The sequence below is a fragment of the Protopterus annectens genome, chromosome 14.part0 (assembly GCF_019279795.1).
Source record: "Protopterus annectens isolate FY-2018-M chromosome 14.part0, PAN1.0, whole genome shotgun sequence".
NCBI classification, from domain to species: domain Eukaryota; kingdom Metazoa; phylum Chordata; order Ceratodontiformes; family Protopteridae; genus Protopterus; species Protopterus annectens.
This window is the reverse complement of record NC_056748.1, coordinates 325,453,032-325,477,796: the sequence shown is the minus strand read 5'-3', so window position 1 is coordinate 325,477,796 and position 24,765 is coordinate 325,453,032. Positions and strand designations below refer to the sequence as shown.

At 40.8% G+C, this 24,765-nt stretch overlaps 1 protein-coding gene across 3 annotated transcripts in view; it reads left to right on the top strand.

Moving 5' to 3' along the window:
• NSMCE4A (NSE4 homolog A, SMC5-SMC6 complex component) overlaps positions 1 to 24,765 on the top strand; it is a 740,267-nt gene that overhangs the window by 121,166 nt on the left and 594,336 nt on the right. The gene's annotated exons all lie outside the window — the stretch shown is intronic.

The window sequence follows — 24,765 nt, the reverse complement described above, 5'->3', positions numbered from 1 at the left end:
AGCACACTATCCGTTGTCGGTATATTTTCGCCTCTAAATATTTTGGTTCTCTGTTTAATTATCCAGAAATGTCGTTGGTTAGCCATCCGACTACCGGGATTCCGAAAAAATGCAAAGATAAAGACAGAGACAGGCCGCCGAGGTCCAAAGCTGCCGATGGCGCTTCTCCTAATCCAGTCGCCAGTTCGCCGGTACTCAGTGAGGTGCTTTTGCAGCCCCTGATACCCACTACTTCTGATTCGCAGGCCTCTACTGATACCCATTCAGAGTCCAGTATGCCGCAAGATGCTTCAACTATGGAACCCGCGGATGTCGCTACCTTGGATGGGTCCGGAGCCACTGTGCAGGCACCGGCTTCTGAGGGTATATTCAGGTCTATGGACTTGCATTTTAAACCAATGCCGCTTTCTTTACTTAGGCCTAAATCTCGATCCATGCCTAAAAAACCGACGCCCAGGCCACATGCTCAGGCCTCTATGCCTAAAAAACAAATGATAAGAATGGCTTAAGATCTAATAACTCTAATCAAGGGTAGCCAACCCCTCCTCTTCTAAGAGGCCTAGGACAGAAGTTGAATATGACTCTTCTGATCAGGATTCTGTTGTTTCTGATTCTTCTGATTATCTGGATTTGCCCTTATCTACTTATGAAGATTCTGATGCAGAGGACTCCATTCTCTCTGCTTCCCCTCCTGAGGATTTTTCTTTTGGGGAAACCTTACATACTCAAAGGGAGCATTTCCACTGGGAAAGCAAGGATTTTTCTGATTCAAAAAAGAGGCTTAGGGATTTTCTTTCTCCTACCTCAGCGTAGGCCTTTAGCTATTCGTCCTGTACTGGACATTGTTGATGATGCATTTTTCGGAATCTAATTTGGCCCCTGATTCCCTGCCTCCTGCTGCCAGAAAACCTGATGGATACTACAGGGTCCCTGAGTCCCACAAGTTCCTTTTTAAAAATCCTATTGCAGATTCAGAGACTATTTCACAGGCGCCCAAGGGCATTAAGGCTTCTACTGCTAAAAATCCTACCCCTTCTGATAGAGACTCCAGGGCGCTGAATAGATGGGGTAAGAAGGTTTACACTTCTGCAACCTTGGCCATTAGGGCTTTAAACTGCCAGTTTCATATGTTAAAGTATCAGCAACATGTTATTGGACTGCTTAAACAGAAAATTATGTTGATTTCTGACTGTGTGGAAAATAAAGAATTACAGGATTTAATGCAGTCTGCTGAACAAGTTGGAATACATACTTTGCAAGGTGGTTTTGATTTATTAGAGGCCTCTTGCAGGGCGGCTGTTACTGGGTCTGTGCTCAGAAGGCATGCTTGGCTTAAGGAGCAATCTTTGCCTGATCATGTTAAAGCTAAATTGTTGGATGCTCCTTTAAATTAGGACCGCTTGTTTGGCAACAAGGCTGAGGAAGTTCTTAAAAAGATGGAAGATAAAGCTAAATCTGTGCAAACTGTTAAAGATTTTTTACAAGTTCAGCCTCCTAGATTTAATAGGCACTGGCCCTCTAAGAATTGGTCCTTTCCAGCCCCTTCAGGTCTTCTCAAGCCAAGCCCAGACACAGAAAAAAACCCAGGTTTCAGTCCCAGGGGATACATAGTACTAAGCAGCGGGGGGCCTCCACTTCCAAATCTGGGAATAAGACTCCCCCTATGGTAAACTGTCTCAATGACTTTCTTTTAAAATTTCCAAGCACTTATCAACTGACTGTCCCTTTGGGGGGAAAGATTGCTCTTCATGCAAAGAATTGGGAACGCATTACCCAGGACAAATGAGTTTTAAATATATTGTCCCAGGGATACAGCTTTCACTTCCACACGATGCCAACACCAAGCGGGTGGCCAGACCTACCCCCAAATCAGTGGGTAGAGGCCCAAAAACAAGTACTTTCTCTCTTAAGCATGGGGGCTATTCAACTGGTATCAGAAGCGGAAAAGGGACAAGGTTTCTACTCGAAACTTTTCCTGGTACCCAGAAAAGACAATTCATGGCATCCTATCCTGGACCTGTCTACTCTAAACACCTTTTTGGAGATTCCAAGATTCAAGATGCTGACTCTTCACCAATTACTTCCTATGCTAGGCAAAGATGCCTGGTTGGCAACACTAGATTTAAAAGAAGCATACCTGCACATCCCAATCGGGGAATCTTGCAGAAGATGCCTACGCTTCAAAGCAGGCTACACGCACTATCAGTTCTCTGCACTGCCCTTTGGCTTATCTATTGTGCCCAGGGTATTCACAAAGTGCCTAGCTCCAGTTATTGCATTTTGCAGGCAAAGAAATATTCAAATATATCCATACCTGGACGATTGTCTAATTCAGGCAGAAAGCCAGGACATACTTTTGAATCATCTGGCCTTTGTACAAAGGGTTCTAACTTGTCTGGGGTACACCATAAATGAAAAGAAATCACACCTGGTACCCTGTCAACAAATTATATTCCTGGGAGCAAGCTTGAATACAACTTCCCAGATGACTTTCCCTTACGCCAGAGAAACAAATTCATTTGACAACCTACTTCAAGCAAGTGGCCACAAAAACCCTGCTATCTGCAAGACAAATACTGCAAGCCTTGGGGTTCATGGCCTCCTGCATTCTTCTAATTCCATATGCAAGACTGCATATGAGGAAACTACAGTAGTATCTAAAAAGCCTATGGTGTCAACATTCTCAAGACCTAGAAACAATGATTCCTATCATACCTTGCCTACACCTAGAGTACCTTTGGTGGGCAGAGGCCTGCCACCAAAACAAGAGACTACCTTTCACACCACCCCCTGCTGCCCAAATCCTAACAACAGATGTATCAGACTATGCATGGGGGGCTCACCTGGCAGGGAAGTGCATTCAGGGCAAATGGAACCCAAGTCAAATGCACCTGCATATCAATCAAAAAGAAATGTTAGCTGTACAGAATGCTCTGACAGCCTTCAAGGACCACATTCTTCCAGGACAACTAATGGTAAAGACGGACAACACCACTGTTATGTGGTACATAAACAAACAGGGGGGTACACATTGTTACCCCCTCCGCAGACTAGCCATGGCATAATGGAACACAGCCTTGAGCTACCAAGTGCACCTACAAGCTCAATTCCTGCCAGGAAAATTAAATACACTGGCAGATGGACTAAGCAGAAACCTCATAGACCCACACGAGTGGAAACTGGAACCAAGGATTTTCAACATGTTGACAAGCAAATGGGGGAGCCCAGATATAGATCTGTTTGCCTCTCCCCAGAACTACCAATTGGACAAATTTTGCACAATGACTCCCCACAAACAAGCCCGGAAAGTGGATGCTCTGTCCTTCTGCTGGAAAAACCTATCAGTCTGTGCCTTCCCCCCTCTGCCTCTGCTCTCCAAAGTACTACTAAAAATCAAACAGGACAAACCAAGGATGATTTTGATTGCTCCAGACTGGCCGTGCCAACACTGGTACCCCCTCCTGCGCAGTGTGTCACGGTTATCTCCATGGCACCTGCCTCAGACTCCTTCCCTGCTGTCTCAGCAGGAGAACCAGATTCTACACCCTCAACTTCTAACACTGAACCTTGCAGCCTGGCTAATTACTTAATCTCTCCTTTACCATCCCTCAGCAAACCTGTGATGGATATCATTTTAGAGGCAAGGAGGCCTAGTACTAGAAAATCTTATGCTGAAAAATGGAAAAGATTCTGTGCCTGGAACCAGTCTCAAGGGATGAGCACAGCAGCGCCCAATTTACCTCAGATTTTACAGTACTTAACTGAGATGCTTCACAAGGGCCTGTCTTTTTCCTCCATTAAAATCCACGCCTCAGCCATTTCAGCTCATTTTAACACAGAACCTCCCCTCTTCTCTCATCCACTACTCAGGCAGTTCCTCAGAGGGGCCAAAAATTTGAGACCACCCAGGAGAGCTCCAACCCCCAGCCTGGGACCTTAACTTTGTCTTGGAGAAACTCACTGTACCTCCTTTCAAGCCAGCTGCTACTGCAGACTTAAAATTTCTTCCTTGGAAAACAACTTTCCTTTTAGCAATCACTTCAGCTAGAAGGGTATCTGAATTACAGGCCCTTATGGCAGTGGAGCCTTTCATCATCTTTCATGCGGACAGGGTGTCCCTCAGAACCAATCCATCCTTCATGCCCAGGGTGGTACCCAGTGTGGCTGTTAATCAGTCCATTCATTTGCCAACCTTCTTTCCCAATCCACAGAATAAAGGGGAACGGATACTGCATTCCTTAGATGTGTGCAGACAACTTAAATTCTACTTGGACAGGACTAAACCTCAAAGGAAATCTGAATAACTGCTGGTGGCATTTGCTGCAGGGGCAGAGGGGAAGGCTATTTAAAAGCAAACCATTTCTAAATGGATAAGCTATTGCATTCATTTCTGCTATAAGCACCATGGAAAACCTGTCCCCCAGGGGATCAGACCTCACTCCACCAAGGCTGCATCAACCTCTACAGCCTTTCTCAGAGGCATCCCTACCAGGGACGTCCTGGAAGCTGCTACCTGGAGTTCTGTACATACTTTCACCAAGCATTATCATTTGCCAATTTTCTCTAAATCCAGAGCTGGCTTTTCCACTGCAGTCTTGCAGGGCCTTATAGCTGGCCCTAATGCTATCTAAATTCCTCCTCCCAACCATAGCTTTGGGAATCTACCCAAATGTAATGACTGCAACAGTGAAACACAAAGAACATAGTACAGTTGTGTACACTTACCATAAATGTAGATGTTTGAGTGTATTCACTGTTGTAGTCCTGGTTACCCTCCCTCTAGCCCCCTAACTTCTTTTGACTATACCTCTGCTTTCCTTTACTATGCTTAAAAGCCTTTTTGGTGTATTTGCTTTTTGTTGGAGATATCTTTGTACCTTTATGTTTAATTGCTTCCCATTAGGGGGATACCTGACATCTGGGGCAAGAAAAAACTGATGTAATGGTGTCTGCTGCATGTTTTATACCCCTGATGGCCCGACGTCATGGAAGAAGGGACAACAACCAACGCAGGACCCAAGACTTTGTTAATCAGGCGACTGAGGGCTACCTGCAAGCAGATAACCCCAAATGTAATGACTGCAACAGTGAATACACTCGAACATCTACATTTATGATAAGTGTACACAACTCTACTTTCCCACAATTCCCATTTTTGTGTGTGATTTGCCCCTACCCTTTTCTAAAGATCCCATTTCCAGTTCTTTTATCTTTTAGTATATTCACTACTACCAGTATGGTTAGTTTAGGCTCTGATTTCCATTTTCAAGTAATTGCCTTTATGGCAGCCACTAGAATTAATATCAGCAAGGCCATATTATGTCTGGGCAGTTCCAATTTTGTGGCACAGTTCTAAATAAATAAATAATTTCCTTAGTTACACCAATTTGCCCAGCCAGTATTTCTGACATAGTAGTCTGAAGGAACTTTTTAAAGTCTGCCACCTCATTAAACTTCTAAAACTATGTTCCCAATTGAATTTTTCTTCTCGATTAGACCTCCAACATTTGCAGTCTACCTCTGGAAATATTTTTTGGAGTCTGCTTGGTATAAAAATACTTATGCAAACACTTCCTAGTAAAAATCATTTCTACTTTCCGTTTCCTGAACCGTTGTGCTTTTGTACTCTGGAATTATTGTCAAAAAAAAAGCAGTTGGTGAGCAGCAGTCTTTCTAAACTCATGCATATTATCTAGGTAGTCCTTTTCTCTTCAACACTCTCAGCAGTTGCACCTCTTTTCTCGTTGTGTAAGATTCCCCCTATTCTGCAATACTTTTACCTTTGTCAGTCTCTCTAAATAATTCTTATTACTTCTTAACCATATTTATTTTTCTTTTATTTCTTTTTTTTTTTATTTCTACTCTGTTTTTAAACTCCACTTTCATTTCTTCCCACACCCTAGCTATATTTTCCGAAGACATTTCAGTGTTCCCTAATAACTCATGAATGATTTCCACTACCCATTCCTTAAATTCCTCTCTGTTTAACAGATAGGTAAGGAAGTGCTAGTTTCTCATTTTTATTTCATTACTCAGCATTTTAATTTTTAGTTATTTTTGACGTGTGATCTGAAATAGTTATTGGATGTGCATCAGAACTTTCAGTTAAATGCACATGTTCCTGTGTAATATAATTTCTGTGTAGCCTAGCCCAGTCTTTGTATCTTGGGAAATAATATGTAAATTCTGTCCGAGCTCCCACTACTGAATTCACACATTCCATACCAAATATTTTTAAAAGTTTCTTCAAAAATGTACCTTCTGTTATATTTTCCCTTCTATGCCCCACAGATGCATCCTCAGTGTTGCAAATCAAATTCCAGTCCTATAAGCATTATTCTCTGGTGAAAGCTAATTATTTCTCTCAAAGTTTTTTTAAGCTCCACTGTAGCAGTCTTATGTGGAATGTAAAAATACATACCCGTGTAAACCTCCTCCCTTGCCAGTAGCCCCTTACAACTGCAAATCTACCATTATTATATTTTCTTTTCCTCTTCTATCACTGTTGGAGCTCCTGCAGAAATTAATAGAAGTACTCCCCTTTTCCTTTGTCCCAGATATTCCTCTGCATAATTATCCTGAAACCTTCTCTTTATCAAATTCACATGCTTGGTTCTTTCCAGATGTGTCTGCTTTAGCATAACTGTTTGCACTCCGCATTTCTTAATATAGTTTACTACTTTCCTTTTTGTGTGCTTCTGTGAGACCATTCATGCTTCAAGGTAGTTTGGAAAGTGTTGCCATTATAAGAAGTTATTATGTATAACAGATTTTTTTTTAAATGTCTAGTTTCAGCATTTGTGTTACATGCATTCACTAATGTTTGGCAGGTTGATCTTTTATGCAGTCATTTATTGTTATAGCCATTTTGAACCTATGTCATGTCTTACACTTTTTGTTTTAATGGAAACCCTCCAAAAAAGCACACACACACACACACACACACACACTCACACCCTCAGAGCACTACCATAACAATACAAACACACAAAACTATTTACATATTTAAATAATGAAGTTTAACCTTCCTAATAGAAGCAGTTGTCCCAGATTGACAACTACACTTGCAGGCTTTAATTGACTGTGCTTCTACTTGCACTAAGTGCTGTCTGTTTTTATTATATTTATTCCTCCCACAGATGTAGAAAACAACTTGAATGCTTTTGGAAAGCATTATCGTTTACCCATTGAAAGAAAAAGTATTCTGTTTTTATTATCATCTTATCATATTGTCTTCATAGAAACATGAGAACCAGAGATATAGTTGCAGTCAGCTCCTCGTGTTGCACTGTGAGCATTTATTTGCTGAAGGAAAACATTTAATTACATTAATTTTTATTTTTACAGTAAACTCTCACTTAACCGGCACCTGTAAGGAAGATGCCAGTTAAGTGTATGTTCCAGTAGCTTGAAATATGCTTTGCAATTTTTGATTGGCTCATACACCGGCATATAAGCCAATCAAAAATCGCAAAGAAGAGTCTCAATGCGGGCTGTTCCACATTGTGTAGAAGTAGCTCTGCACTGCGATTTTTGATTGGTTTGTATGTTGGCTTACGAGCCAGTCAGATGCTGATCACTTGAGTGCCATTTGCTTGAGTCTGGGATGACAGGGATTTTACTGTACTTGCTTCCACTTGAAACTTGTTGTTACATCAAGCAAAGGGAATATGATTGGTTTGTTTACTGGTAATCAAAGCAGTAGACTAGAATAAGGCTGCACACCTGGCCAAGTTCTAATTTAGCTAGGTATTTTGCAGGGAAGCACAGAAATAATTAGTGAGCATGTTGGGCACTCTCTTTGAGGATGTTGAGATTGTATGATATTTAAACCAAAGAGTGAAAAAGTTACACAGACTAATCATTCAGGAAAACTTGAAGAAAAACCCAAGGTAGAGTTTTGACTGTTATACCTTAAACCTCTGTAATGGAGGTACATGGGATATATGCAAATGGCAAATTAAGGATATCAAGTGTTTTAGCTACATGACATCTGAATGCCCATGACTTTTTAAGTGTTTATAGATACATTCACGCCATTAAAGCCAAATCCTACTAGCTATCAACATGCACGTTTTGGCTTTTATCATGACCTCATCAGCACAGCATAAGTATATTATTTTGCTGTACTTTAGAAGCACAGGGCTTTAAACCCAGCTGATGCTCATAAACATCAAGGTGCTCAGAAAATATCCCAAATAACATCCAAACCAAAGAGTAAAAACGTCACACAGGCAAATCATTCAGTAAAATGCAACAAAAACCAAGCCAAGAAAGAGTTTACATTATGTGATAACTTAAACTTTCTATAATGGAGACCTTGGAAAACTGGATGGGGAACAGGAAATTCTCCCTGATTTGTCACCTATGTCTGTAATGGACACAGGCAGCCATACATCTCCTAGGCCCCTGCTTACACTTATCAAGGGTACTAGAACTTGTCGGAGACTTGTGATGCACGGCTAGGCTTAAAAAGGCCTTAATGGTTGTTAGCTACACATTATGAACCATGGCGTATATGCAAATGACCCATTAAGGACATAGTGCTTCAGCTGCATGGCTTTTAAATGCTCATGACATTTTGCCTTTTAAGTCATTAATTTAGAACATTTGATAGATAAAAATGGCATGGAATACATTAATAAACAAATTCGGCTCATGTGAAATGTTGGTTGCCACTATTATACTATATGCAGTAGTGCTGGTTGCAGGTTCTTTTCAGTGTGTTTGTAAGTGTCATTGCTGTTGGTCTGAAATTCAAAGCATGTTTTTTCTACCCACTCAGAAAAATTCATTGGATAAAGAAGATACTTTGCAATATTGGAAAAATATGCTAAAACTTCATAAACTGAATCCAGTACAGAAAAGTGGAAAATATGTCTGGGATGCATCCTGTAAATTGTAACCTAGAAAATAGATGCATCATCTAAGGATCAGTGATAGCTAGAGTAAAAATGAAAAGTGGTTTGGGTAGCAATTGTAGGTCATCATGTTGTTGACTATTGCAGTAATGCTGACGTCTGCCCCATATGTCTTGAAGTTTGTCCCAACTTCTTGAGATTTTCAGTTTTTCACCTCACAGGTGGACAGATGTCCTGTATGGCGATGGAATAAGATGGGTGTCTGCTCTTCAGGACTGATGTTCATCGTGTTACCCTGCTGCAGCCATCACACTTGGGGTTATCCTGCCGTCAGGCGGTCCCGCAGTCGGCCTGAATTCCAAAGTCTTGGTCCGGCGTCTGTTGCCGTTGCTTCTTCTCTGACGTCAGTGCGCCATGGGTATATAAGAGGCATCCAACGCCATTTGCTTCAGTCTTTCTTGCCGCGCGGTGCCCGAAGCAGAAGCAGTTCGCAAGTGCTGGTTGGCCGACACCTGAGATTTTCGATTCGAATTTCAGTCTGAAGTCTTCATTAAAGCTAAGTACCCCATTGGGGAACCTTTTCTTGCCTCAGTCCGATGTCAGAAAAAGTTAACAGTTGCATTTCTTGTGGGAAGCAAATAACTCATAAGGACTTCCATTCCTATTGTATTCCTTGCCTAGGCCCAGGCCACGACGTTACAGGTTGTCGGTTTTGTGCTAGGTTTAATAAATGAACTATCAAATGCCGTTTTGACTTCGCACGACATTACTTTGGTAGGAAATTTAATTATATCATGCCATTGGAGCAGCCGACGACCGGCATACATAAAAAACGCAAGGATAAGGACAGGCAGCCTAGGAACAAGCCAGACTCCAAGGCCTCTGCTGGGCCTGTCGCCGGTTTTCCAGTTTTCAGTGAGGCACCTACGCAGCCCCTTATGACCGCAGAACTGGAACCCCAGACAGCTGTGGATTCTCAAGCAGAGTTTACTAGTCCGATGCAGCCATCTTCCGACACCGGAGCAGAAGTAGACCCCGGTGCAGTGGAAACACCTTCGGTTGCAGAAGGTGTCTTCAGACCGACTACACTCACCATTAAATCTTATGCTAAGCTTAAAACTCCTTTAAAACCTAAGAAGACTGTACATCAGTCTACAGTTCAAGGCCCCATGCCTAAGAAACAGATGCTTAAGATGGCTGAAGATTTGATTACCCTAATCAGGGGTTCCCATCCCCCTCCTGATAAAAGACCAAGACAAGAGGAGGATTATGCTTCCTCTGACCAGGTTTCAAGTGTCCTCAGATTCTTCTGAGGAACAGGATTACACTTTTCCACCTTATGAAGACTCTGATGTTGAAGACTCTATTCCCTCAGCATCTCCCCCTGAAATCTACTCCTTTGGGGAAACTTTACATACCATGAGGGAACATTTCCACTGGGAAGGCCAGGACTACTCTGATTCTAAGAAAAGGCTCCGAGAGTTCCTTTTACTACCCCATCACAGACCTTTTGCTATCCCTCCAGTTTTAGATATTGTGGATGATGTTTTCTTGGAGTCTAGTTTAAATCCAGACTCTCTACCTCCTGCTCCAGCCAAACCAGACAGATACTACAGAGTACCTGACTCACACAAATTCCTTTATAAAAGCCCTGTGGCTGACCCAGAAACAATTTCCCAGGGTCCTAAGGGAGCTAAAGCTTCTATGGCTAAAAATCCGGTGCCCTCTGAAAGGGATTCCAGAGCCCTAGATAGATGGGGAAAGAAAATATACACCTCAGCAACTCTGGCTATGAGAGCATTAAATTGTCAGTTTCACATGCTGAAATATCAGCAATTCCTAATGTCTCAATTAAAACAAAAAATGAGCACACATACTGAACAGTCTGAATTCAAGGAAATGCAGGATCTGTTGCATGCAGCTGAACAGGTGGGCAAACATCCTTTACAATGCGGATTTGATTCGTTGGAAGCTTCCTGTAGAGCAGCTGTTACTGGCTCTGCCATACGTAGACATGCTTGGTTCAAAGAACAAACCCTTCCTGATCATGTTAAAGCAAAATTATTGGATGCACCTTTACAGCAGGATGTATTATTTGTTGTCAAAGCAGAAGAGGTTTTAAAGAAAATGGAGGATAAGGCAAAGTCTATGCAGACGGTCAAGGGGAGGAAAATTAGCATTTTTTGCAGACAACTGGCACATCATCACAAAAGTCAAATGGGTCCTAAACATTGTCTCTCAAGGATACAGATTCCACTTTCATACCTTACCAAGGATAAAAGGAATGCCAAACCTGCCACCAAATCAATGGGCAGATGCACAAAAACAAATTACAGCTCTCACGGACTTGAGAGCCATTCAACAGGTACCTACACAGGAGCAAGTACAAGGATTTTACTCAAGACTCTTTCTAGTCCCAAGAAAGGACAAAGCATGGAGACCCCTTCTGGATCTTTCAGTTCTGAATACCTATTTGCAAGTACCAAAATTCAAGATGCTAACACTACAGCAGCTTCTTCCCATGCTGGGCAAGAATGCTTGGCTAGTAACGTTGGACCTCAAGGAGGCAGACCTGCATGTTCCTATCAGACAAAATTGCAGAAGATACCTCTGCTTCATTGCAGGTTCAACGCATTATCAATTCTCTGCACTGCCCTTTGGCTTATCTACTGTGCCCTGGGTCTTCACAAAATGCCTGGCACCAATAATTGCATACTGCAGACAAAGAGGAATTCAAATATACCCATACCTGGACGACTGCCTTATTCAAGCAGAAAGCAAGGACATTCTTTTAAAGCATCTGGCATTTGTCAAACACCTTCTAAGTTGCCTAGGGTACACAGTAAACGAAAAGAAATCAAAACTAGTGCCCTCACAAAACATAATATTCCTGGGTGTCAGCTTGAATACAACAGCCCAGATGGCTTATCTCACGCCAGACAAGCAACAACAGCTGACTCAATATTTCAAAATAGTGGCAACAAAGATCCAACTCCCTGCAAGAAAAATTCTGCAGGCCTTGGGATTCATGGCATCTTGCATACTACTAATACCATTTGCAAAACTGCATATGAGGAAATTACAATGGTACCTGAAAAGCGTATGGACTAAGCACAGCCACAGCATGGAAACAATTATACCACTCATTCCCTGCCTTCAACAGGAGTTTCTATGGTGGGCACAGGCATGTCACCTCAACAAGGGTCAGCCTTTCACCTTACCCACAGCCAGGCAAACTATGGCAACAGATGCATCGGACTATGCCTGGGGAGCACACATGGCAGGACAGTGCATTCAGGGCAAATGGACTACAGATCAGAGGCATCTGCATATCAATCAAAAAGAAATGCTAGCAGTACAGAATGCCCCAACAGCTTTCAAGGACCTCTTACACCCAGGACAACTAATAATAAAGATGGACAATACCACAGTAATGTGGTACATAAACAAGCAAGGGGGCACACATTCCTTCCCTCTATGCAGGCAAGCAATGACCTTGTGGAACACTGCACTGTCTTACCAGGTTCAATTACAAGCACAATTCCTGCCAGGAAAGAAAAACACATTGGCAGACGACCTAAGCAGAAACATCATGGATCCACAAGAGTGAAAACTAGATCCACAGGTATTTGCAATGATAGCTCAAAAATGGGGACGCCCAGACATAGATCTGTTTGCAAACCTCCAAAACTACCAACTTCAAAAACTCTGCACAAGGACATTCCATCCACAAGCTTGGAAAGTGGACACCCTCTCATTCAGTTGGAAAACATTAACAGTGTATGCCTTTCCTCCACTGCCTCTTCTAGCAAAGGTACTGCTGAAAGTCAGATTAGAGAGGCCACAAATGATACTCATTGCATCAGACTGGCCACACCAGCATTGGTATCCAATTCTAAGGAAAATGGCCCACGACCCACCATGGATTTTACCACAAATTCCTCACCTGCTCACCCAGTGAGACTATCAGATTCTACACAGCCAGCTCAAGACTTTAAACCTGGCTGCATGGCAAATTACCTAAACAACCAGCCAACACCTCTATCCAAAGCTGTTATGGATGTCATTCTGGAGGTCAGGAGGCCCAGCACCAGGAAAACCTATTCAGACAAATGGAAAAGATTTTGCGCCTGGAACCAGGCTAAAGGCCAAAATCCCCTTGATCCAAACATTCCTCAGATTCTACAATATTTAACTGAGATGTTGCACAAAGGACTTTCCTTTTCATCTGTTAAGATCCACGCCTCAGCAATTTCAGCTCATTACAACACGGATCCTCCTTTATTCTCACATCCACTCCTAAGACAGTACCTCAGAGGGGCTAAGAACATAAGACCGCCAAGGAGAGCACCAACACCTACTTGGGATCTCAACTTTGTTCCGGAAAAGCTTACACTGCCGCCCTTTGAACCAGCTTTTTCAGCTGATTTAAAATTTCTTTCATGGAAAACCGCCCTGCTACTAGCAATAACCTCCGCTAGAAGAGTCTCAGAGCTACAGGCACTAACGGCAGTGGAGCCTTTCCTCATTTTTCATCAAGACAGAGTCTCTCTACGAACTAACCCTTCCTTTATGCCAAAGGTAGTATCCAGTGTGGCCCTAAACCAAACCATTCATTTGCCCACCTTTTTCCCAAATCCCCAGAACAAAGGAGAAAGACTCCTGCACTCTTTGGACATTCACAGGCAATTACGTTACTACTTGGATAAAACTAACGCTTTCAGAAAAACTGACCAGCTCTTTGTAGCCTATGCTACAGGATCACAAGGAAAAGCCATCTCAAAACAGACCATTTCTAAATGGATAGGGCATTGCATACATTTCTGCTACACGCATCATGGGAAACCGGTACCTGCTAACATTAGGTCCCACTCCACCAGGGCTACAGCTACATCAACAGCCTTTCTCAGGGGAGTGCCAACCAAGGATATTCTGGAAGCTGAAACTTTGAGTTCAGTGCACACCTTCACCAAACACTATCACTTACCTCTTTATTCTAAGACTAGAGCTGGTTTTGCCACTGCAATTTTGCAGGGCCTACTAGCTTCTTCTAACCCTGTTTAACTCCACCTCCCATCCTTAGCTTTGGGATTCAACCCAAGTGTGATGACTGCAGCAGGGTAACACGATGAACATAGTACAGTTTTGTACCTACCATAAATGTAGATGTTCGAGTGTTCACCTTGCTGCAGTCCAGGTTACCCTCCCTCCATCCCCTCTGAACTAGCTGAACTTATCTATACCACTCTATTCTATACAACCTCTGTGGTGTATTTGCTTGTGCCTACAGGTATTGTTTTATTTTTATCTAGCTATATATATATATATATATATATATATATATATATTGCCTACCTATTGGGGGCACCTGACATCTGGGGCAAGAAAAACTGAAGCAAATTGCGTCGGATGCCTCTTATATACCCCTGGCGCACTGACGTCAGAGAAGAAGCAACGGCAACCGACGCCGGACCAAGACTTTGGAATTCAGGCCGACTGCGGGACCGCCTGATGGCAGGATAACCCCAGGTGTGATGACTGCAGCAGGGTGAACACTCGAACATCTACATTTATGGTAGGTACAAAACTGTACTTTTTGAACCATAAATGGCTATGTAACTTGTCTGGGGCTTTATGGCATGATCATTTGTGGGCCACCTGCTTACAAAAATGAAGATAGACTCATCCCAGCAGAGAAGGAAGTCTGGAAAGCTAAGAATATATTGACCAAGTTTCAGAACTTCCCTAGACTCAAGCGTGTCCTATCTGTTGATATGCTTTTGCATCTCCTGAACCTGATACCTACTTGGACTGAGATGTGAAGTTATATCTCCTCAGGAAGTTGCCATGCTGTTGGATGAAGGCACTTTTGTGTAGATACCTACCTCAGGCATCTCAAAAACTAAGAAGGTAAACATCCCCTGTAGAGAAATCCAAGTCCTTAGACTCTGAGATGGATGAACTGTTTTTTGTAGCCAGATATCCTCCCTCTCATCTCCTGTATATTAGATATTGAGGACATCTTATCCTGTGCTTTTCCATCAGAGTATATCTCATTTGGAGGCACCCTTAAGAGGCTGAAGTTTTTTTTTTCACTTCTGAAGCTGAGGATTTCTCTGATGCCCAGAAATTGTACACAGATGATGTTCATCATTCTTATTGCTGTAGTAACCTTTGGCTAGCTACATGGGTTATACCTTGTCCAGAATACAGCAATCATCCAGCTTCACAAAGCTCTTGCTCCCTCCCATATTTACCATCTGACTGCTGATTGGCTAGCCCCTTGGTAGGAAATCTCATTTCAGAGTGTAGATAATTTCAGTACTTTCTTGACACCTTAAGAGGAAGCAGCTCTGAGGTTTCACAGGTGCAGCAGTTGACTATAAGCTCCATTCTGACAGATAAGTCTCCTAAGGGGAATCCTCCCACACAGAAAATATTGCCTTTTTTAAGAAAATATTTATATGTTTTATTGCTGATTTAAATGTTATTTTCCCTTTAAGGAATCTGGTATTTTTACAATATTGGAAAGTTTCTGTCAAGGACAGCTAGTTTTAGAACAGGGCTTATTTTTATGTATTGGGCTAATTTTTGGTAAAATTGTACTGCTTTTGACACCTTTTATTTGTTGTGTTAGTTGTAATGATCAGGGTGTTTTACAGGGCAGGAAGATGTAGTTTAACCTGCCTGCTTATATACACTTTGTGACAACTTAACTTCATTTCTTTCTGACAGGGCACTTTAGAAAAGGGACTTTGAGTTGTAACAGGATTGTTTGTGTGCTGCTTCCGCTTTACTTTTGAAATGGACCATATGCGGAAGTGTGTGTGTGTGTGTGTGTGTGTGTGTGTGTGTGTGTTTGTGTGTGTGTGTGTGTCTGTGTGTATGTTGCTTGTGAGCACTTGTTTGATAGCTTACCTTTTGAATGATTTCTGCCAGTAAGGCTTCCTCCCCTGCTGCAGCATGGCATGCTTACTCTGGTCCTGCTGGCTGTTCTCCCACTGTACCTAAAAAGAAAAAGCAACACATTAAAGATTCCTTGCTGTCACCACAGGCTCAGACGATGCCTCAGCCTTTAGTGGGTGACTCTTTAATGGACAACTATTGCTCTTCAGACAGTACACTTGTTAACTCTGGGTCCCTGGTGTAGCTTTTTCACTCATCATGGACTAGAGATCAGTAACATCCTTTTTGGCTGTTCCATTGTCTATTCCAGGCATAGGAAAACCATTTCCTTTCAGTCTGGGAGATAGTCTGGGAGGTTCTTCTCAGCGTGGCTAGTGAAATAGACCTCTTTCAAAGGGTGAAGTGCGATCCCTTGGTCTTCCTGAGAGGTCCCTGCAAAGAAAAAACAAAGTGTATAAAGATAATTTTTTTTATTTTATTCAAGAAGGCTGTTAGTCCTGGAACTGGGAAATCCTTACTAGAGTGCAATCTCAACAAAGAAATTCCTGAGGAAAGTTTGTCAGAGGATTCTAACATTGACAGAGACAGGGCTTCTTCTCCTTGAGATTCTTAAATCCATAACTCTGATTCTGAGGAAAGCTGATCCTCTTCAGCTAAGTACTTTTTCTTTTTAGAAACTATTTTCAGGATGATTGAGGTATTTTGGTGGAACTGGTGGATGTTACCCTTGAACTAAGGAGTTGTTATGTTGGAAGTGGATGTGTGACATACTACACCTATTCCTCTCATTTTGTCATCCCTGGAGTATGTGTTACATAACCCTGACTCTTATCCTTCAGTCCCCAAAGAGTCAGATACTCTTTGAAAATTAACCTCAAGGAGACTGCCCATTTCTGACCCAGCTGCCATTATAACCTCGTTGCCAGCTGGAAACAGACTTGGCCAATACTAACCCCTTTCTTGTGTGCAAAGAAGGTAAGGTATTTGACAGATTTGGTAAGATCTTTTTTTCTTCTTGGTATATAGAATTCTTAACTACAAAGCACATATGTTGCCACACTTCCTTCAGAAAGCAGCCCTAGTCTGAACCCTATTATTTGTAATTTGTGTCAAGTATCTAAACTTGTTTTAAAAATGTGTATAGGGTCTGTTGCTACTCCTGTAGTGTTGACAAGATATGCCTGGGTAACTAGCCAAAAGTCTGCAGATGAAGTGAAGTCAAGTCTGACATTTTAAAGTCTGTTTTACATAAGGAGGTTTTATTTGGCCCTTATGCTACTCAGGTTCTCAAACAATTTGATTAGAGTTAAATTCAGAGATTTTTTCCAAATCCCCTATTACAAATCTCTCAAATCCTCTATTACCTTCAAAGACAAAATAAGTAATCCCCTGCGGTGGCTGTAATACTTCTAAATGGTAAAGACCCATCAGATCCAGCTTCGTATAGGCCTATTTCGATTCTAAACCATGAATATAAAGTGTTTGTCTGTAATGGCCAAAGGAATGGTAAAAGTGATGCCAAAATTGATAGATATGGACCAGTGTGGTTTTGTGGAGGGGAAGCAAACATTTGACAACATTAATAGAAAAGTGATGGTCCAGAAGGAAGCAGAATGTATAAAAATGTCACTGTTGTTGGTGGGTCTTGATGCAGAGAAAGTATTTGACAGAGTAAGCTGGAATTGTATGTGTAGTGCAGTGGAAGCATTTGCATTCCCTGGCAAAATAGTAAGGTTAATTAGGAGGATATATGAGGGATCAAAGTTGAAAATTAAAGTGTGTGTGGGCAGGTTCTTCTCTGTTAAGTTCTGTTTGAACATAGGAAGCAGGCAGGGATGTACACTTAATATATTTAGAACCATTGGCAAAGAAAATAAGGGATTCATAAATTCAAGGATGTAATTGGTATGGTAATCAAGAAAAGTTGGTTTTATTTGCAGATGATATTATTTAGCACCTGATAAAACCAGAAAAGGACATTTCAGTGTTATGGAACATACTGAGGCAGGTTCAAGTCAATTCACGATACAAAGTTAATGAAGATTAAACAAAGGCAGTAGCTATAAACAATGAACCCACACGTAACTTTGTTTAGCAATACCCATATTACTGGGGGCATGAAAAAATGAAGTACTTAGGAGTATGGATTAAAAAGGATTCTGTTCTGACAGCTAGGGATATGTAGGAAGAGACTAAACAAAAGATAATACAAAAACTGAGAAATTGGAAGCTCTGTTTTACAGATAAGGATAGAAAGATACAAGCAGTGAAAATGTTTAGTCCTTTTATTTTTATGCACAGGTCAGGCATATTTTTGTCAACCAGAGGAGAAGTTGTGAATAGCAGTTAATAGAGAGTTGAAGGGTTTTATCTGGTAGGAGAAAAGGGCAAAAGTGGGTTAAGTTGATCCTTCCAAAAGAACAAGGTGGCTTGGGGTTACCTGATTTCAAGGGGTATTTCAGAGCTACACAGTTAAGGCTTCTATACAGAAAGCTATAATTCAAAGTGGAAAGGGATGATGAAGCAGGGGGAAGCTCGAGAAATAAGGAGAAACTATGGGTTTGGATGCAGATCCTTAAGGAGAATAGTAACAACCATGCAGAATATTATATTTATAAAGTAGCCAAAAGTATTTTAAGAACTAAGCTAACACAAGAATGAATAGGGATGACTGCAATTAGAGGTACAGAGTATAGGCAAGAGGAGGCTGGAATTTACTGGGGAAAACTGGTGAAGGAATCAAGGTAGTGAGAAAAAATAATTAGAGATGGAATGGTAGTAGAATAAGAAGAGGCCATGAATTAATTTGGACTGCAAGGCAGAGATTGCCTTCCCTATCAAGGATTGATGATGGCAAAGAGAAAGGAATAGGGAAATCCTAAGTGAAAGACTAGCATTCTTAGAGTTTTTAATATAAGCCAGAACAAAATCTACTGCTAAAAAAGGGGTAATTAGTAGGACATATAAAGTATTGCACGATAACTATAGAGACTATGACAGTATCTGTTACATGCCTTGGATTTTAATAGACAGTTGAGATATTGCACTAGAAAAATATGTCCTTTCAGGAAAACGGGTAAGCTTTTTGAAATATTTTTTGTAGAGAGAAAAGCCATGCTTGTCACCAAACAGACCTTGTGTCACTGGCTGGCTGACTGTATTGGATTTTGTTATTACAAGTGTAGTAAATGACTTGTTAGAGCTCATTCTGTTAGATCAACAGCTACTGCTATTGCTTAATTAAATGTGTTGCCGTTCAAGATTGGATTTAGCAGAACTTCCCACATGGATTACTGTTCGTACTGTAACTAAACCATACAAATTTAGAAGCTCTGTCTTGATGTAGGACAAGTTTTAGCATGGCTGTGCTGCGAGGAATCCCATAACTCTTTCTCCCAGGTTTAAGCAACAGTATTTATCATGTTACTGAAATGTTACTTAATTTGTTAGTGTCTGTCCTTGACATAATGCAGTGTAGTTGTTTGATACTCACCACAGCAGTAGGTCTTTGAGGAGAGGTCACTGTAAAAATGAAGTTTTCTATCTTATTTCCTCCTTCACTTACTGTATTCATTATTTTTATGCATAGATCTTTTTGCATTTCTGGCTCCTGGTTGCTAAGGTATACGGTCTTGTTTACTGTTGTGCTGTTAGTTTTGTTTAATGTTCAGTGTTATTTTATACTGCACCATATTGGTATTTTATGCCTTTGTTTATCACAAGCACACATATCTTGTTAGAGAAGTTTCAGCCAGAAAAGAATTGAAGTTCCATGCCAACACTAGATTCACATGGGTTATCGTACTACCTTTGGCCAGCATTAGCCTTCACAGGAAGAAAACTGCTATAGAAGAAAAAGTCCAAACAGAGCAGGTAGTGAGTGAACTCACATGTTAAGTTTTACTGTTAGTTTTAACTATTTTCAAATATTTGCTGCTGTGAGTATTTTGCATTTACATTTCAGTTTGTAAAGTACAGCTGTGTGAAGTATTAAGACTGGAGTTGTTATGTGCATGACTAGATACCTGTATCTTACAACGTCTGTGGTTAGTAGTTCATAGATACTTACTAGGCTGTTGATATGTGAGGTTCAGAAGTAGCCTAGCCTTACATTCTCATAATATTTTTTTAATCTCTTTTATTTTATGTATGAATCTGCCAGAGGTGGGCAGAACAAGGATATGTTAGGAAATTTGCATGTTGTCCCTTTCCATGAGGGAAGTAGGTGCCAAACTGGGGTTGAATTTACAGTTTCCTATCAAGTTGTATAGAGACTACATTTGAATATAGTAAGAGAAGCCCTTTGCATCATGAGGACTTAAATATGGTTCCATAGAAAGTATTCTCTGTGATAACATACTTATCCCTCCAACATGCCCTGTTTATGTTGCAAAAGAGATTAAGATCCCTTGATCTGGTTTTTATGCTGCCATTAGACTTGATTGTGCTAGATCAGACAGGTTAGGATCTTTTGAGACTCTAAGTGATGCACACGTCCCTTCTTTGTAGCCTGTATGATGCTGAGAAGAGGGCCAAAGCTTTGAGATGATCTGTATAGTTTTAATGATTTAGGCTATTGATTTCGTATTGTTGTTCTAGACATAACAAGTGATTGGACAGGCACATACAGAAAGGAGCATTATATTCAATGATCAACATAATGAGAGCCAAGTACTGCGGCATGATTACATCTCTAGACCTGGACAACCATACCTTTAGATATAAGCTGTGTGACGAAAAAGAACTTCTTTATAATAGTGGATACATGGTGATCAAAGGAGGATTCCCAGATCTCTGACTATGGGATTAACTTTCACAGGTGTGCTGTTAATGTGATGGTTACAAGGGAATTCCTGCTTGCTGAAAGATATAATATTATGCATTTATTATTAGTCAATGGTTTTGACATCAGATGTTTATTTGAGAAAGGCCTTCTTAGAGGATCTTTTTTTTTCTCTGAGGACTTCATGATAGCAGTAAGTTTACAGTAATCTACAAACTTGGTCAGCCATAATTTTAACATATGCTTTGACTTCCAAGAAGTAAATGCCAAAGAGGAATGGCCCAAGGACTGAATCCTGAGATATACTGCTAGTGACAGGTCTTTTGGAAGGCAGTAGAGCCACCACCCTAATTTCCTGAATTCTGTTACTGAGCTGATTGGCTACCCAGTGAGTTACACAGGGATTTACATTTTACTGGGATTGTTTATCTTTGGTGCTGAATGTAGGTTGGTGTTGGACTCCTTCTGTGAGGTCTTAATATGTGATGTGTACTGATTTACCCTCATCTGTTACTTCAGTGACCTTCTGGATGAAGTTGGCTAGGTAAAATGGGCAGGATTTTTCCTTAATGAAACCAAGCTGGCTTGGATCACGAGTTTGTAGGTTACTTATGTGCTTAAGTCCATTATGATCCTTTCCATAGCCTTACAGATGTGGCTGGCCAGACTTGTGGGTTTGTAAGTATCTGGATCCATTGACACCTCATTTATTCAAGGGGATGATTGTTGCTGTCTTCCATTTATCAGACTTGAAGCATCTTTGGAGACTGATAATGAATAGCATTTGTAGGAGTCTAACAAGTTTTGTTTCAGGCTGACCTGGCCACAGGCTGTTAGGTTTTCCGCCCCATGAAAGTAGTGTTTTTGGCCTTGGATGGTGCTTTGACTTTATTTTTATTTATTTATTTATGACATTTGTTTACCGGGAAAGTCCACTGGGCTGACCACAGCCCATTTTCAGTGGAGGCCCGGGGAGAAAAGCTCCAATAGACTAATATGATAAGGAAAATTGTAGTACAGTACAGAGGTGGCTACCACAAGGTAATTACAATATTTACAAGAATTAATACAATACAAACAATGACAGTGAAGTGATACAACTTAGAACTAAAAATGTAGGATTAGAATGAAGCAAAAGACAAAAATAGGTGATTTTAAACGAAGCAAAAATCATCTGTTGAATTAAGAAGAAATCTGGGTTCATCAATTTATGTGTCATGTGGCTGTGGATTCGAGTCTGAATAATTGAGGAGAAAAGATAAGAAAGAAAAGAGATAAGGAAGAAAGAGGTTACATGACATTAAAGTAGTAAGAAATATAAAAGATTTAGTAATGGTTGATGTGACATCAAGGTCTGTTTGACTGGAGAGAAAGGGTGGTTAGGTGGTTGGAATGTTAAGAAGAGCAGTACTAGGACTGAGTTTAGGGGAGAGAGGGTTAGGTGATAGCATTAGACAAGGCAGAACACTTTCAAATCCATTTGGAAAGAAGGTGATTTTGGAGGGCAGTTTTGAATTTGATGGGATGTTGTTTAGAGTGTACAGAGGAGGGGAGATCATTCCAATGTCTGGCCATAGTCCAGGCGTACAGGAGTTTACCAACTGGAAGGTTAGGTTTGTGGACTTATGGTAGGTTTTGATTTTCTGAGTATAATGACTTAGTAGGGGAGTAAGGGAAAAATAAGGATCTGAGTGCAGGGCAGTCTTGTGGTTTGTAAATTAGTCTATGAGAGGTAGTTAGTTGGAGGTGTAGTAGGAAGTGTGGGAGTTCGAGCCAGTGGATATTTCTTAAGGCTATACAGTGATGGGTATAATGACAAAAGTTAGAAGCAAATTTGGCAGTTTTGTTGTAACATGATTCTAATTTTAGTTTTCGGGGGACTGAAGGTTAGTTAGTAAAGGAGCACCGTAGTTAAGAGAAGGAAGCAGGTAAGAGAGGTCTAAGGCTTGTATAGTAGAAGGAGAGAGGAATTTATGATGCCTGTAGAGGAGGCCAAGTTTTTTTGTGGGTTTTAGAGTTATTGGATTGGATATGCAGATCAGATTTTAGATTGTTGTCTATTATAACAAATAAGAGTTTAGTATTAGCTATGAGTTCAGTTTTTATAGAATTCAGTGAGAGAATGTTAAAGTCTTGAACATTGACAGAGGTTTTTTTTTTGGGGGGGGGGGGAAACAACATAAGTTTTTTTTTTTTTTGGCACTTAAGGACAGGTGATTTTGGTGGAGCCAAGATTCAACAGTAGAGAAAGCTGTTTGGGTCATTTGTTGGAGGATAACTGGGTTGGGTGCAGAACAGACTATTTTTGAGTCTTCAGCATATTGGACTAGAGAGGAGTGTGGTAAAGCTTGTTCTTCAGAGATATAATATAGAGGTATAAATGTGGTTATATGATCTGGGAATATAGCAGGGGATGAAGCATGAAATGAATGTGTCTACTAGTAGACTGGTGTTGAATTACTGCTAGATTTCATGAGTCATGAGTTTGAGCTTGTGTACTTCTGCGTTTAAGCTTATCTGGTCTTCTTTTGCAACCCATTTTGAGCTAGTTTACATGTAACCTCTTTTTTTACCTGTCTTGGAGTTCATGTTTTACCTTAAATTTCAGCCCTGGCACCCTCTATCTTCCTTTTGCTAGATGCTTTCAGTTATATGTCTGTTATAAAAATGACTCTTCCATTTACATGTATTTATTACTGAAAGTGAGGTTTTTACAGAAGTACCAGGAATTAGAAGTTTTTAGTATTTTATCTTTGCCTCTGTAAGCACTTCACTCATGTGATGCAGTTTATATTTGGTTAGTACTGATTTTGTATGTACATAATACAGATCAGTACTTGGAGAATATTTGGCAGTGTACTTTAAAAAAATAACCAAAAAAGGAAGCAAGTCTCCTTCACTTAAATGCAGAGACGTAAGCCAATAGAAGAAGAGGAAAATTACTCTGGTAATGTAATGAGAACTCTCCTGATTGATATTGGCTTTTTCGTCAGAAGAGTATATGCCAAAGGGCTCTGGCTTACAGTTGACTACAAGCTAGAAGCAGTCGGTGAATCCCCAGATGTCTTAGCCATCCTGCAAAAAGGTGTGTCCCAAGTAAATAACTGGTGCCAAAGTCACGGAGTGAAACTAATACCAAAAAATTAATTATTGTATACTTTGGGAAGTCATCTACACCAGGGTAACACCACACACTGACAATACACCAGTACCAGTTGAGACAGTTGTCTAGGATTTGGGAACTTATGTAGACAGTGGCCTAACTTTTGACCAACATGTCCATTCTTGTAAGAAAGTCCTTCTTTATTGCTGTTCTAGATTGTCTAGATCTAAGGATGTCATTGTCCCCCTTTACTTAACCCTCATTAGGCCACTTATTGAATATAATGCCCCATTTGGTATCTGTCCAGTCAAATGCAACAATTGGAATGCCACAGAGATACTTTACTAAAAGGCCACCAGGCCTAAACATTTTCTGTATGGACCAGCTCAAAACCCTGTCTCTGTACTCTGTATCCTGCAGACAACTAAGAGGCGACCTGTTTCTGGCATTCAAAGCATCCTCAGACCCAATACTGATGGATTTACTATACATCAGCAAATCAGATGGCATCAGAAATACTTGCTCTGGTGATCTAGTGCAACATCGACAGAATGGTTTGTGGGGACAATGATAATGCTGCTGTGGAACCGACTCTCCATCCACATAAAACAAAGTTAATCTTGTCCATATTCAAGCACAACTTGGATCTATGGATGGGAAACAGAAAATTCATCCTAGAACTGCCCCCTGTACTACTAATGGAAAAAGGCAGCTACTAAATGCTTTATCCCGTGCATGGGTCCCTTCAAATTATCTATGGTATGATCCCAATTATTCTGTTATCCCATTTATTGTCATTAGGGGTATTCTATCATAATCGACCATGGGATGGATAAGGCCAATCTCTAACCAAATGGGATAGGTTAATTTGAGAACATGAAAGGCAACTAGCTAGGCTTAAAATGGCCTGCAAGGGCAGCTAGACTAATACCTCTTTATGAACCTGTATTTATAGTTTTATTTCTGTTGTATAATGTGGATTGACAATCTCCATTAGTTATGATGCAGTGCATTTATAAATTCACTTGTATTGCTATTGTTTTCATTATTTCTGTAGTAATGTGGCATTTGCTATGTCATTTTTAATTGTAAAAAAGTTATTTGGCAGGAAC